Source organism: Neofelis nebulosa, chromosome 4 (genome assembly GCF_028018385.1).
Source record: "Neofelis nebulosa isolate mNeoNeb1 chromosome 4, mNeoNeb1.pri, whole genome shotgun sequence".
Classification (NCBI taxonomy): Eukaryota; Metazoa; Chordata; class Mammalia; order Carnivora; family Felidae; genus Neofelis; species Neofelis nebulosa.
The window spans coordinates 7677116-7692810 of NC_080785.1; the positions used below are offsets into that span (position 1 = coordinate 7677116).

The 15695-nt window shown below is 44.0% G+C and overlaps 1 long non-coding RNA gene across 1 annotated transcript in view; it reads left to right on the plus strand.

Annotated features, from left to right (window-relative positions):
- The window catches only part of LOC131508794 (uncharacterized), a 28986-nt gene extending 22232 nt beyond the window's left edge, over nucleotides 1-6754 (plus strand). Inside the window, exon 2 of the long non-coding RNA XR_009260152.1 lies at nucleotides 6328-6754. This is a non-coding gene — a long non-coding RNA (uncharacterized LOC131508794). The remainder of the gene's footprint in view (nucleotides 1-6327) is intronic.
- Nucleotides 6755-15695: the final 8941 nt, after the last annotated feature.

Below are 15695 nucleotides of genomic sequence, written 5' to 3' on the forward strand. Positions count from 1 at the left end.
TGGACCATGAGTTCGAGCCCCACGTTGGCCTCTGTGCTGACAGTTCACTGCCTGGAGCCTGCTTCAGGTTCTGTGTCTCCCTCTCTCTCTGCCCCTTCACTGCTCATGCTCTGTCTCTGTCTCTCTCCAAAATAAACATTAAAACTTTTTTAGAAAATAATAAAAGAAAATTTCCATGGACTTTATTTTTAGAGCAGTTTTAGGGTCACAGGAAAATTGAGAGGAAGGTACAGAGACTCCCCACATCCCTCTGCCCCCCACACACGTGTAACCTCCCCGCGGTCAACACCTCCTCCAGAGTGGGACGTTTCTTACAAGTGATGAACCCACACTGACGCATCATCACCCCTCAGAGTCCATGGCGGACTTTAGGGTTCGCTCTTGGTGTTGTACATCCTATGGGTTTGGACAAATGTTCAATGACACATATCTGCCATTATAGTATGGTACAGAGCCATTTCTATACCCTAAAAATTCTCTGTGCTTCACCTGTTCATCCCTCCCTCTAACCCCCTGCAGCCACTGATTTTCTTACGGTCTCCATAGTTTTATCTTTCCCTTTATTCTTTTCTAACCAGAACAGATCTGTTGTTGTTTTTTTTTAAGTGGGTGGCTCAGTCGGTCAAGTGTCGGACACTTGGTTCCAGCTCAGGTCATGATCTCACGGTTCATGGGTTCAAGCCCCCCATCAGGTTCTGTGCTGATGGTGCAGAGCCTGCTTGGGATTCTCTCTCTCTCTGCCCCTCCCCAATTTGTGCTGTCTCTCTCTGCCTCTCTCAAAATAAAATAAATAAACTTAAAAAAAAAAGTGTATGTATTTTTTTAAGTAATCTCTACATCCAACATGACGCTCAAACTCATGACCCCGAGATCAAGGGTCGCACGCTCTTCCGGCTGAACCAACCAGGCGCCCCATGAGAGCAGATCTGTTTTATATGCTGGGCTTTTGTTTCAGATTTCATTTGAAGACTAGGTTATGCTGCTTAAACCAGGGGAAAAAAAAAACAGTTTATGTTAATGGGCAGTGTCTTGACCTCCTCCTTATTAGCTGTGTGACCTCAACAAGTCACTTCACCTCTCTGAGACTTGATTTCTCATCCATGAGGTGGGGCTAATGAAGGCTGCCTCACATAAATCCTACTATGTATGTGCAGTGCCTGGCACACAGCAGGGCCTCAACCAGGGTGAATTTGCCTCTTTCTGCCGCTCGTGCTCACTTCCCACATTTAGTGCCCAAGGTCTGCCTATTTCGTCTCTAGAATTCTAGAATTTCTCCCTTCTCTCATCTGTATTACAGCTCCTTTTTCGTCTAGCCTTGACCTGATGCAGCGTGTTTGAAAACAGGCCACACACCGCTGCTGAATGCTCACCTTTAATGCAAAGAAACAGGGAGACATTATTTAGCGATCCAGAGATGAACACGGGCAGAGCATAGGCAGGAGTAGGCAGGCAGTTCTCTGGGGTCCTTCCCCCTCACCCCCCACGGTCCCTTGACAAACCACCAGGACACCTGATGGTCTCTCCGAGTCTGAGGAGTTATCCTGGTGGTGGCATTTAGAGCCCCATCTCCAAGCTCCTTTCATGCCAGCCTATCTCTACCCTTGCTAGCGCTAACCTCACAAGATGCAATGGGACAGAAACAACCACATCCACAGTCTTGGGGCGCCTGGGTGGCTCAGTCGGTCAAGTGTCCGACTTCGGCTCAGGTCATGATCTCACTGCTCATGAGTTCGAGCCCCGTGTTGGGCTCTGTGCTGACAAGTTCTGTCTCCATCTCCCTGCCCCTCCCCTGTTTACATTCTCTCTCTCTCTCTCTCTCAAATATAAAATAAAACGTTAAAAAAAAAAAAGAAACTGGGAATGAAATAAATTTTTGAGGAGGAATCTCAACTCCCACAATTGGTGACAATGTCACCAAGTAGAACAGAGATCACAGGGAAACAAACACGCAGACTTGGGGACCTCTGCTCAGCACGTGGCACTTGTGGGACCCACGATTAGGGGTATCAATGTTGCCTCTAAGCTTCAGGGAGTCCCACGTGGGAAGATGGCTTTGATCTACCCCAGCTGATTTTTTCTATATTTTAAGGGTCTCAGCTTCCTCTTATTTTTTATTTCTTGGGCAGGGATAATTCACTCTCACTCATGTCCTATTTACAAGACAATTCTTGTATGACTTGGCATCTAATGTGATGTTGGGGGAAATGCCAAGTATTTGCCTCTGAACTATTAGCTTATCATGTGGCTGAATTGACTAGTTATTAGCGTTTCGATGTGTGAAGACATATTACAAACATTGTGAAAGATTTACCTTATGTACAAGCGATAAGATCATAGATTCCTTCGAAAGGAGAATTAGATGTTGTATAATCCTATGCCCTCAAGCTATCAGGTAACTCAACATGCATTAATTGAGCACCCTCTGTGTGTATATGAACACACAGAGAATGAATGTGAAATGTTAACATTCAGGGAATCTCAGTGAAGGATGTATAAAAATTCTTTGCAGGACACCTGGGTGGCTCAGTCGGTTGAGCGACCGACTCTTGGGTTTCGGCTCAGGTCATGATCTCGTGGTTTCATAGGTTCGAGCCCCACATTGGGCTCCATGCTGGTGGTGAGGAGCCTGCTTGGGATTCTCCGTCTCCCTCCTGTCTCTGCTCCTCCCCTACGCGCGCTGTCTCTGTCTCTCTCAAAATAAACTTAAAAAAAAAATTATTTGCGCTATTTTTTCAATTTCTTTCTGTCTAAAATTTTTTTTCAAATTAAAAATAAAAAGAAGTTTAATACATGCTACCTTACACCTTAAGGACCGAGAAGGGGTGTGGTTACGAGCTGTGCCAGTGGTGGGTAGGAAGCAAAAAACCTCAACAGGGTTTCCAAGAAATTGGTGATCGCACAGCCAGTTTCTATGTAATCACCTGAGCTTCTCAAATGTTTTGAGAAGCCGTCTTTTTGGTTTTTCCTAGATGCAAAGAGATGTAGTTGAATAAATCAGAACAGAAAATGAAAAGATTCTCTAGTTGCTGCTATAGTGATTGTGAAATAGGTATAAATCTCAGCCCAGGAGGAATTAATATGACTAACGTAGATGTAAAATCAAAATTAATAGGACCATAATCCCTTGGGGGATCTGTATTTGTTCTGAACGATCTTATCAAATGTTTTGGGGACACAGGACACGATATTATTGTTAAGCTACGCGGTGGGCTCGGCTGTGAGTCGGATGGAAGAAAGATACTGGTGGTCATGTGCTCGCCTGGCTTGGAGAAACCCGATGAAAGGTTGAGATACCAACTATAGAGCTTGGACTGTGGAACCGGGAACCTGACCCCAGGAGCCTCTTACAGATATGTTTACCCGGACTGAAACACAGATGTGGCCAGAGCATCTGGTCCTGATTTGTATCAGGGAACTGGAGGCTTATGGATGATCCCCTGCCTCAAAGGAAACAGCGAACACCCCTAAATGAGTTAAGGTCTTACCCCCCACCTTCTATTCTGAATGATAGTCTTGCTGGTTAAGGTCTTAATAAAGTCTAGCAAGATCTGCTCCCAAGGGGCAAGCCTCATCAGGAAGAGAGTCAAGGGAGGGCTGTTTATTCAGTATTAAATGAGTGCCTTCTATATATTTGGCACAATGCAGAACAATAGAATAATGAATGCACGATAGGATGAATAGCATCTACCCCATCTGGTGGCTTAGGAACTGGCCAGTTAACCAAGGCGTTTTCAAAGAACTTACCCCATCTGTGAAAGGGGGAAACCTCTCTCCCTCATATATGAAACACAATGATTAAGTGAACTGATGTATGCAAAGTGAGTAGTAAACTCGTGGCAGGTTTCGGGCTCACTCTACTTGCTGGTTCCCCCTCTCTCTTTTCTTTGATGCAAGAGCCTGAGCTCCAAATCTTGTCCGCTCTGGTCTTTCACCGGGACAGTTCCATGGCCCCCGCTCTAGACCTTCTACTCTTGTCTTAACCCAAATGCTGAACTTGCCCTAATGGTGCCCCCCCGGGCCCCACACCAAGACTGCTCACTACAGAGCAAACATGTATGTGGTGAAGAAAGTCAAGTAGTTTTCAAATGTGAATATATTCGGGCTGCAACAGTGATTTCAATTTGTAGATTTCACCACGGCTGTGCTATCAGGCAGTGTTCAGGTTTATTAATTTTATATGCATTGGAGTCTTTGAAATTGTTGGTTCATATGTATGGAAATAAATTTTCATGAAATGGACCACCAGCCCTGTTATCTAGGACAACTTTAAAATTTTTTTTTTTTTCAACGTTTTTTATTTTTTTTTATTTTTGGGACAGAGAGAGACAGAGCATGAACGGGGGAGGGGCAGAGAGAGAGGGAGACACAGAATCGGAAACAGGCTCCAGGCTCCGAGCCATCAGCCCAGAGCCTGACGCGGGGCTCGAACTCCCGGACCGCGAGATCGTGACCTGGCTGAAGTCGGATGCTTAACCGACTGCGCCACCCAGGCGCCCCTAGGACAACTTTAATACTGGAGTAAAATAGCTTTTGCATTACTGGAATGGCAGGTTTCTGCGATAAATTTGTAGAGAGAAAGGGGAGAGAAAGGAAAAGAAGAAGAAGAAAAGAAAGTAGATGTGAAATGGCTATACTTCTGGTCAACCCAGACCTGTCCCCACCCTATGAAGCCCCGTAAAGGCTGCGGTTATTTATGCTCGGGAGAAAAGTTGGGACGGCAAACCAAGTGGTTCCTGAACATAAATAAGCCACGGGGGCTGACGCTGAGCTAGAAGGACACCATAAGGGGCCGAAGTAAGTTTGCGATTGCAGGCGGCCTCCAGCAAGCATCTGCTTCAGATAAATGGGCTCAGACTGGGAGTAAACAGGATCTCACAGTCACCGGGCTGGAACCAGAGCCCAGAGCCTCCCTGGATGGAACCAAGGCCCTGCTGGCTGAGCTGTGGCCCAGGGGGAGGGGTGGATGTGTCCCTTCCACGGTTCTCGCTGAGATCACATCAACCGCTCCGCCTGAGAATAGGGCTGCTCAGACTGCTCTTTCCTCCTTTGAGTTCATTCCTCCTTCTGCCCTGGGCCACAGGTTTGCGGGAGATATTTCATGACAGCGCACAGAACGATCCAGGTTTTTACAAGATCAAAACTAATGCAAAGTACAGGATCCCATGGAGACCAAGAGAAGGAGTCACGGAGAATGTCTGTTGGTAGAGAGGAAATGTGGTAAGTTGAACCAGAAGCTTAGGATTTTTTTCTTTTTTAAAAAAGCCTGAAGTTGCCCATGATGTTGCTTTACTGGACCGACAAAGAAGGCAAGATCGAAAAGCAAATTCTTTTAATCTAGGCAGAGAAAAGAATTTCCTTTACATTTTCCCCCCAATTTTCTGTTCTATTTCTTTTATATACTTGTTTTTCTCTGCCTAAGAATAAATTTTGAATCATCATTCTGTCTCACATTATTTCGAGGTGTGACTGCAGAGTAAGGATACTAATTCTCCCAGCCATGAATACAAATCACTGTTCTTATTTTATAATCAAAGCATACGCAGTCATCTGTTTCTGTAGAGTAGCAGATGTGATTTAGGACACACATCACTGGCAATCTCTGATTTTACTTGTTGGAACATGGAGTGAAGACTTAACTACCAATTCCAGTGCTTTGCATTTTCAAAAGAGGTTCCACTTCTAAAAGTCATCACGTATTATTTAATAACTTAACATTACGCCCTCCCCTTTGATGGCCCAAATGAGATTATTACCAGATTGTCTCAGATTACAGATTCTCAGCCGAGGGAGCCAGGTTCATGCAGTTTCCGTGTAAAATACTCTGTAATCAGATGCTTGATAATGACTTTGCTTTGAAGAAGGAACTCCGTTTTTAACTTTTGGTCTCCGTATTTTCAACATAATGAACCATGAAAATCTGATTTTTCTTGCTCTGCCATTTTAGATGTTCAGTTTCCTCGATGGCGAGCTCAGTTACGGAGAGATACTACTAGGTTCAGAATCAATTTCCCGGTCTCCCTTTCATCGAGTCGTGTTGTGGGCATGTGTTCCCTTTCTTGCCAATGAAATGCAAGAGGGAATCTTCAGGGAAGCTTCTTGAGCGTTTTTACTTTTTTGCTACATGAGAAAGCAGTGGCTGACTCAGTAGTAGCTTCCCCCTTCTTTCTGCCTTGAAATTGCATGTGATACTTGGAACCACAGCAGCCATTTTGCAACCATGAGGTGACATGCCTGGGGATGATGGCCAATATGCAAAGTGGAAAGACAGAAAGACTGAGGTTGTTGGTTTTTTTTTTTTTTTTTTTAATGTTTTTATTTATTTTTCAGAGAGAGCAAGACAGAGAGCAAGCAGGGGAGAAACAGAGAGAGGGAGATGCAGAATCTGAAGCAGGCTCCAGGCCCTGATCTGTCAGCACAGAGCCCAAAGTGGGGCTTAAACCCATGAACTTTGTGAGATCATGACCTGAGCTGAAGCTGGATGCTTAACTGACGGAGCCACCCAGGCGCCCCTAATTCTGTCTTTTCAAAATGTACCAGCGGTATCTAGATGATGTTTTCATTGGATAACACTACCCTAGGATTATGCTAAAAACATACATGTAGAAAATGTTTGGGAAGAATCCGGAGTGGAAAGCATGAATCCTCTGGACCAAATAGTGTTCTTTCTGATATAAAGGATAGTGGATTTTACCTTATTTTTGGTTAACAATACTTAAATCAATAAACAGAAGTAATTATAGGAAAAGAGACATAATTAATGTAATTAATTTTAAGTTTACATGCTTTTCTGTTCCAAACATTACTATTTTTATAAACCCGTGCTATCCTATCCCGTTGCCTACATACTGAAATAAAAAACTAATCTGCTAATTAAAGATTAGATTTGCGTTTCATGTTTTATTTATACTCTAGTAACTTACTTGGAAAACTTGAGGCAGGAAAAAGCATATTCTCCTCTAGTAAATTTGGTCACATTTTTTCTAGGCTATTTGTGTAAACTTATGTATTACTTCATATGTATCTGTATCTGTTTTTATTTATGGATTTTAATTTTGAATTTTTATTTTTTTTAAAGATTAAAAACAATTTTTTTAAATGTTGATTTATTCTTGAGGGAGAGAGAGAGACAGAGTGTGAGTCGGGGAGGGTCAGAGAGAGGGAGTCACAATCGGAAGCGGGCTCCAGGCTCCGAGCTGTCAGCACAGAGCCTGACACGGGGCTCAAACTCACGAGCAGTGAGATCACGACCTGAGCCGAAGTTGGACACTTAACCGACTGAGCCGCCCAGGCGGCCCTAAAGATTTTGTTAATGTTTATTTTGAGAAAGAGCACACACAAGCAGGGGCAGAGAGAGAGGCGGGGGGGGCGGGGGGACCAGAGGATCTGAAGCGGGCTCTGTGCTGATAGCAGAGAGCCCAACGTGGAGCTTGAACTCACGGACTGTAAGATCATGACTGGAGCCAAAGTCAGATGCTTAACTGACTGAGCCACCCAGGCGTCCCTATTTGTGGATTTTTTTAAAAAGCTTTCCTTACGGGACACCAAAAGCGAATGGACTGGAATTTCTCAGTTAGCTTTGGCTGTGTAACAAATGCCTCCCAAAGCTCAGTGGTTTTAACAGCAGTGATGTGACCACTGCTGTGTCTGCAGGTTGGTTGGTCCAGCCTGTGCTTGACTGGATTTGGCTCTGAGTTACAGGCTGGATCCAGGTCTGGTTCACATTTCCTGGACCAGCAGGCCGGCTGGGACACGTTTTTCCCATGGCAGGGACAGAAGTGCCAGATGCTAGAGGGCGAGCCCAAATATACACTTCAAGCCTTTGCTTGTATCACATCCACAAACATGCCATTGGCCAAACTGAGTCATAGGGCCTCCAGGGTGTAGGAAAGGGACCTGAGTGCTGGTAGGAGGGACTATGCAGTCAGGGGCAGAGCTCACAGGAGGAGGGGGCAGAGAAGAACGGGAAGACAACGCCGCCCTGTAAGGGAAGGAGTTGGTAACAAAGGAACAGCCTCTGACATTGTTCTGACACAGTTCTTAGAACCCGACAGGACTAAGAATTAAAGGAATTTTCTTCGGGGAGAGAGATGCCCAGCACTTCTAGTGTGGGAGATACAATTCCTCCTCCTGAACACAATTAGGCTATGCTTACAGGAACGATCTCAATAATGCTTTTCCAAAAGATCATCTACCATTGGTATTCTCTACAACTAGCCGTGTTTCTGTGAAAGGAGATCAGTTATTTTATCATTATTATTGTCATGGTTTGTCTGTACTCTGGGGTGATACAGAGATTGTATTCACAAGATCCATCCGTGTTAATGACCAGTATTTCTTTAAAAAAATTTTTTTGGGGGGGGCGCCTGGGTGGCTCAGTCGGTTGGGTGTCCGATTTCGGCTCAGGTCATGATCTCACGGTCTGTGAGTTTGACTCCCACATCAGGCTCTGTGCTGACAGCTCAGAGCCTGGAGCCTGCTTCGGATTCTGTGTCTCCCTCTCTCTCTGCCCCTCCCCTGTTCATGCTCTGTCTCTCTCTGTCTCAAAAATAAACGTTAAAAAAAAAAAATTTTTTTTTAACGTTTATTTATTTTTGACAGAGATAGAGAACGAGCAGGGAGGGGCAGAGAGAGACAGACAGAGAGACAGAGAGAGAGAACAGGAGACACAGAATCTGAAGCAGGCTCCAGGCTCTGCGCTGTCAGCACAGAGCCCGATGTGGGGCTCAAACCCACAAACAGTGAGATCATGACCTGAGCTGAAGTCGGCTGCCCAACCGACTGAGCCACCCAGATGCCCCATGACCAGTACTTCTAACAATAATGGCTAAAACAATAGCCATATTCTTCCCATGCATTCTTTTGTTCAAATCTTCACCATAACCCTATGAAGTGGTAATTATTTATTATTTCCATTTCACAGATAAGGAGATTGAGCCCCGGGGTGGTAAATAACCCGCCAAAGGTCCCAGGTCACAGAGCCAGAACATGAACCCGGTTAGGCTCAGTGAGCGCTTACGTGCTTAACAAGACATGCTGTTCCTTCTTCTTCTCATGCCGGTGCTGTTCTAGCCCCGTCCGGCACGTGAGGCCGCTGCAGCCATGTTGAGATCATGAAATACAATGCTGTGAAATAAAATAAATCATGCACCTGCCTTGCATTTTTGTGTGTCGTAATACAGAAAATCGCCCACCTGAATTGCTTCTGAGCACTGGATCCTGAGGATGTGGGTTGATTGCTGGCAAAAGAATGCATTTTACAAAACAAGTGTGAATTTTTGAACACTCAGAGCCTTGTCACTGACCGGGGCCATGGTTTTCACTGGCCCCATTGGCTTCTCAATCCAACGTGGCCTGGGCCAGCCATGCTCACGGTGTACAAGCAGCCTGAAGCCTTGATCCCTGTCACTTTCTGCCATTCCTGCGTGGCAGGGCCCAGCCGCAGGGTCCCTTGCTCCCCCGTGGACCACTGAGGGGCGTCCGGGTGACTCTTCATGTGTCGTTGGTGCTTAAAAGCTTTTCATCTTTGTTCTCCTTGATTCTCCATTTTGTTCTGCGTACTTTTCTGAAGCCTGGTGTTAGCTCCGCATGTGGAGCAAATTCACATCCTCAAGGAGCCTCCTTCTGGATCTGAATTTCGCTCTTCCATTTTCAAACTCATCCTTTGTTCATCGGTCCGAAAAAAATGAATGTCTGGACTTTCAAATGTTTTCTTTAAAAAAAAAAATCCATTCATTCATTCATTCATTCATTCATTCATTTTTATTTCATTTTAGAGGGGTGGTGGAGAGGGGCAGGGGCAGAATCTTAAGCAGGCTTCATACTGCGTGTAGAGCCTGATGGGGGGCTCAATCCCATGACCCTGGGATCATGACCTGAGCTGAAATCAAGAGTCCAACACTTGACTGAGCCACCCAGGCGTCCCTTAAACATTTTCAGCAGTTACTTGAGTGATTGTCCTTTTCATTTCTTTTAAGCTATACAAATTAATTGCTTTAAAAAAGGCATTCTTGGGGTGCCTGGGTGGCTCAGTCAGTTGGGCGTCTGACTTCAGCTCAGGTCATGATCTCGCGGTCCGTGAGTTTGAGCCCCACGTTGGGCTCTGTGCTGACAGCTCAGAGCCTGCAGCCTATTTCAGATTCTGTGTCTCCCTCTCTCTCTGACCTTCCCCCATTCATGCTCTGTCTCTCTCTGTCTCAAAAATGAATAAACGTTAAAAACAAAATTAAAAAAAAAAAAGGGTATTCTTAGGGGTGCCTGGGGGGGCTCAGTAGGTCAAGTGTCTGACTCTTGATTTCAGCTCAGATCATGCTCTCACGGTTCATGAGATCAAGCACCGCATCCGGGCTCTGCGCTGACAGTGTGGAGCCTGCTTGGGATTCTCTCCCTCCCTCTCTCTGCCCTCCCCCTGTTCACACTTTCTCTCTCTCTGTCTCTCTCTCAAAATAAATAAACTTAAAAAAAAAATACTTCTGGTATGAACTGGAAAGAGTAAAGCACATCTCTTAAACCCAAGAATGTTTTCACATGACCCACAAGTCAACAGTTATTCCTTCAACTGTGTATTTTCGTGTAATGAGAATGGCATAATTTGGGGGGGGGTCCTTTGGGGGGATGGCTAATGGAAATGGGAGGGCGATCAAGTCCTCTGGGGGGGGTGAGATTCAAATTATTTTCATAACTGGGACAGCACAAGCGCTGACCCATCAGAATAGATACTGGTCACCAACAGCCCATGTGGCTGTACCGATGTCACCTCACTAGCAGACAGGGCAGTTCTGGCAAGTGCTCCACACCCCCCAGCCCCCCCCCTCCCCCGCTGGTTCCAAATTCCCCTCAGGCACTTTTGTAAATGGAACCGACTGTCGGGAGGAAAAGATTGGTCACCATTTAGGAGATTCCGTTTCTGAAGGCAATTTCAAAAGGTTTTCAAAGAGAGTATGAGCAATGACTGAAAGAACTTATTCCTTCTTGAAGCCGACTGCTGGTTGCGAGAGTAGAAATTCTGCCATGTTTATTCGGGGACCAGTATTGTTATTTTGTCATACTTCCTGGTGACTGATCTACTTCGTAGCAGCTTCCTAGACGTGACTATCATTTTGATGAAATGTCAGGTCAGGTGACAAGATATCTGACTTATTTGGAGAAACCTAAGCCTAGAGAGGAAAGGAGATTATGGTCAGATTAGAACGGGACGTGTACAATGATCATGTTACAAAGAAGAAAGAGTCAAGCTTGGAAAGAGAAACCAGCTATCCCAGTCTGGCAAGCAGGGGTAATGGGACAACCCGTGCTGTCTGCGTCCAGCATGTGGCCTGAAAGATCGATGGTGTCTGGGGCGAAGCTAGAGCCCCGGAGCAGGATTGTGAAGAGCCCAGCCCTGGCTCAAGGCTTCTTTGGCCTCCAGAAGATATTCTTTTCACAGTGGATTTGCAAATAAGTTCTCTGAAAACAGAGCCAAGTAAAGAAGACGTGCGAAATGTGGGGTTGGCTCTGGAGTTTGTGACTATGCTAGAGTATTCCACCAAGGTGACTGCACCTTTTTTGTATCAACTTATTTTAACTTTACCTAAAAAGGAAATGTAAAAATGCTATTTGTTCTCAAATGCCCACTCACCGGGGACAAGCTGAATAATTACAGCATGTCTGCAATATAGACTATTAATCAAGGGAAGCCTGGGTGCCTCAGTCTGTTAAACATCCGACTTCGGCTCAGGTCATGATCTCACAGTTAGTGGGTTCAAGCCCTGCCTCGGGCTCTGTCCTGGTGGAGCAGAGCCTGCTTGGGGTTCTCTTGCTTCCTCTCTCTCTGCCCCTTCCCACTTGTGCTCTCTCTCTCTCTCAAAATAAATAAATAGGGGCACCTGGGTGGCTCAGTCGGTTAAGCATCTGACTTCGGCTCAGGTCATGATCTCACAGCTTGGGAGTTCAAGCCCCGCGTCAGGCTCTGTGCTGACAGCTCAGAGCCTGGAGCCTGCTTTGGATTCTGTGTCTCCCTCTCTCTCTGCCCCTCTCCCACTCACACTCTGTCTCTTAAAAATGAATAAATGTTAAAAAACAAATAAAAAATGAACTTAAAAAAAGAATATTAATCAGGTGTTAAAAACTATGTTTTCAGAGGTGCCTGAATGGTTCAGTGGGTTGTGCGTCTGACTCTCGATTTAGGCTCAGGTCATGATCCAAGGATAGTAGGACTGAGCCCGCATTGGTCTCCATGCTGAGCTTGCAATCTGCTTGGAATTCTTTCTCTCTCTCCCTCTGCCCCTCTCCCCTGCACCCCTATCAACTAAACAAACAAACAAACAAAAGCCATGTTTTCAGCAAAGCAATGCTATATATTGTTCTGCACACACCTATGTTATGTAAAATGTCTAAAACCTGCACGGAAATGACAAACACCGAATTCAAATCAATGTGTTACTGATGGGGAGAGAGAAGGGACAATGGGGTTGAAGAGTGTGCCAAAGGAGCTTATTAATCCGTAATTTACAACTGGGACAGCTCAAGCATTTCTCCAGCTGGATGGTGCGTCCATGGGTGTTCACCATATGAGTTTCCATGTTTTTGTATGCTCGAATTATTTAAAAAGTCACGTTTTCGAGGCTCCTGGATGGCTCAGTTGTTTGGGCGTGGGACTCTTGATTTCGGCTCCGATCGTGATCTCGAGGTTTGTGAGATCGAGCCCCGCTTTGGGCTCTGTGTGAGCTGACAGCACACAGACTGCTGAGGATTCTCTCTTCCTCGCTGTTTGCCACTTCCACACTCCTGCACTTGCTCTCTCTCTCTCTCTTTCAAAATTAACCAATAAAACATTTTTAGAAAACCATGTTTTCAAACTCTGATCACATGCTACTGTCATGATAAATATGAAATGAAAAATCAATCAGGGTATAAAATATATACGCAATATGATCTCAATTTTGTCTTAAAAATATATATACATATACATGTTTATCTGTATACATATACACATACATGAATAGAAGAAAGTACGAGAGGCTATCTCTGGTGATTTTTTATCTTCTTGATCCCATGTTTACGTTATCTGAATGTTTTATGATCACATGTCTTTCATCATCTAAGAGGTGGTATTTTTAAAGACTAAACGAATATGTTCTCTGACGGTGATGAAGCGCGTTGGACAGTTTCGCCTTTTAAAATTGTGTAAGTGATACATGAATTCGTTCTTACTATAAAGAGTCAGGTCAGCCACAGTGACCCTGAGCTGAGTGTGAGGCTCCCACCCCTCCGTCCCCCTCTGTGCTCTTGTCCCAGGGGGTGACAGTTTTGTGCACATCCTTCCAGCCCCTTTCTGTGCATTTTTCTTCGTATCTATGTGTGTATGTGCATAGATGTGGTCATACCATACACACTGTTCTAGAATTTACCTTTTTTAATTTTATACTGTGTCCTGGGAGATTTGTAAATATCAGTGTATGTAGGTTTACTTCCTATTTTTAATTCAAAGCTTTAAAAAATAAATTTGACCTAAATTCACTTAATCTCATTCATTTTAATAGCAACATAGTATTTGTAACATATATAAATATATATAATAAAAGTTATATTACCCTTCATTTAACTCTACGCTTAATGATGGATATTAAGCTATTTGCTAATTTTTTCTATTATAAACAGTGTTTTGGTGACTATCCTTATCTTTAGGTGCATGAACAAGAATTTTTGTAGGAAAGATTCCTAAATGGAGGAATGGGCCCTCTGGGGGCCCATTATGCAATAATGATAAATATTCCCACACTGCCTTCCTGAAAGATTTGTCACTTAGCACTCCTGACAGGTATGAGTCCTGTGTCCTTGGTCCTCACGTTTCACTAACATCATATTTTGAAAAAAACAAGTTTATCAAGAACGTTTGACCGAGCTTTGCGTCGGGCTCTGTGCTGACGGCTCAGAGCCTAGAGCTGCTTCAGATTCTATGTCTCCCTCTCTCTCTGCCCTCCCCTGCTCATGCTCTGTCTCTCTCAAAAATTAAAAACATTTAAAAAAATTTAAAAAAAAGAAAAAAAGTTTTAAAATTAAATTGCAGCACGTGGTTGGCTTAGTCCGTAGAGCATGTGACTCTTGATCTTGGGTTTGTAAGTTCAAGCTTCACGTTGGGCGTAGGGACTACTTTAAAAAAAATAGGGGCACCTGGGGGGCTCAGTTGAGCTTCTGACTCTTGATTTCAGGTCAGTTCATGATCTCAGATTCGTGGGATCGAACCCCATGTCTGGCTCTATGCTGAGGATGGACTTTGCTTGCGATTCTCTGTCTCTCTCCCCGTTGTTCGCATGTGCTCTCTCTCTCTCTCTCAAATAAAAATAAATTTAAAAAAATTAAAAATCTTAAAAAAATCAAACCAAAAAGTTGCTTTTCAAGACTGAAAGCAAATGCACCAAAATGGTGAAATGGTTCTCTTTGGAAGACAGGCTATGGGCAAGTTTCATTTCTTTATAATCTGAAGGGGAAAAAAAAGTTACAATTAAAACAAGAACGTTAACGTTCAAACACAAATGTTACAGAAAACAAGACAGAGAGAGAGAGAGAGAGAGAGACGTCATAGGTCCTGTCTGGTTAGCCATGGGATAGAATAGAACTGGTTTCTTTATACTGTGAAGCAGTATTGGGACACTTGGTACACAAAAACAGTGATCTGGAATAGACATTGGTTCTTTAAGATATTGCTATTAAAAGGCATACGATTATTATGCTCTGAAAGTAGTGATGACTTAACAACCTAGTGAAAAATTTAGTAATCTCATTTTGTGCCAGAATCCAGCCTGCTTTAAAAGAACCTTGGCTTACAAAATAATATGAGGTCTGATGGGGCGCCTGGGGTGGCGCAGTCGGTTAAGCGTCCGACTTCAGCCAGGTCACGATCTCGCGGTCCGTGAGTTCGAGCCCCGCGTCAGGCTCCGGGCTGATGGCTCGGAGCCTGGAGCCTGTTTCCGATTCTGTGTCTCTCCCTCTCTCTCTGCCCCTCCCCCGTTCATGCTCTGTCTCTCTCTGTCCCAAAAATAAATAAAAAAAGTTGAAAAAAAAATTAAAAAAAAAAAACAAAAAACAAAATAATATGACGTCTGAGAAATAATAAAATTATGGGCGGAATGAATGTCTTTTTACTGAGAAGTTCCTGCCAGTGTGCACTGACTGTTAGATACTATTTTCTTTTGCATTTATAACCTAAAAAGTATGGAGCAATTGATCATTCTCTTACGATTATCCTAGGATGATCTTGGTATGAAAGTATTCCAAAAGTGACTTATGAGGTCCATTTCCAGTAATGTTCTAAGCTTAGGGATTTTTTTTGCAAACATTTCACAGGTGACATGGATGTGACAGCAGCACATGATGAAGTGAATCAGCTCTATCATTGATATATTGTCCTTAGTTTAAAATGGCTGCTTTTTTTAAACATATGGTTGATATATTGTCCTTAGTTTAAAATGGCTGCTTTTTTTTAAACATATGGTTCCCGGCTGACGTTTTATCGCTGCTACAGGTTTTCCTCCCAAAAGATTATACACCACATTGATAAATTTCATCAGCGGGAAAATATTTTCTCCTCAAGTGAGGAATGAATTTCTGCAGTTGGAAATGCTCCTTATATTAAAAGTGTTGAATTGGAACATACTCTTCTTGTAATGGTAGGAATGTCTTCAGTCAACAGTCAGAACATGGCAATTGTTTGCGGTTGC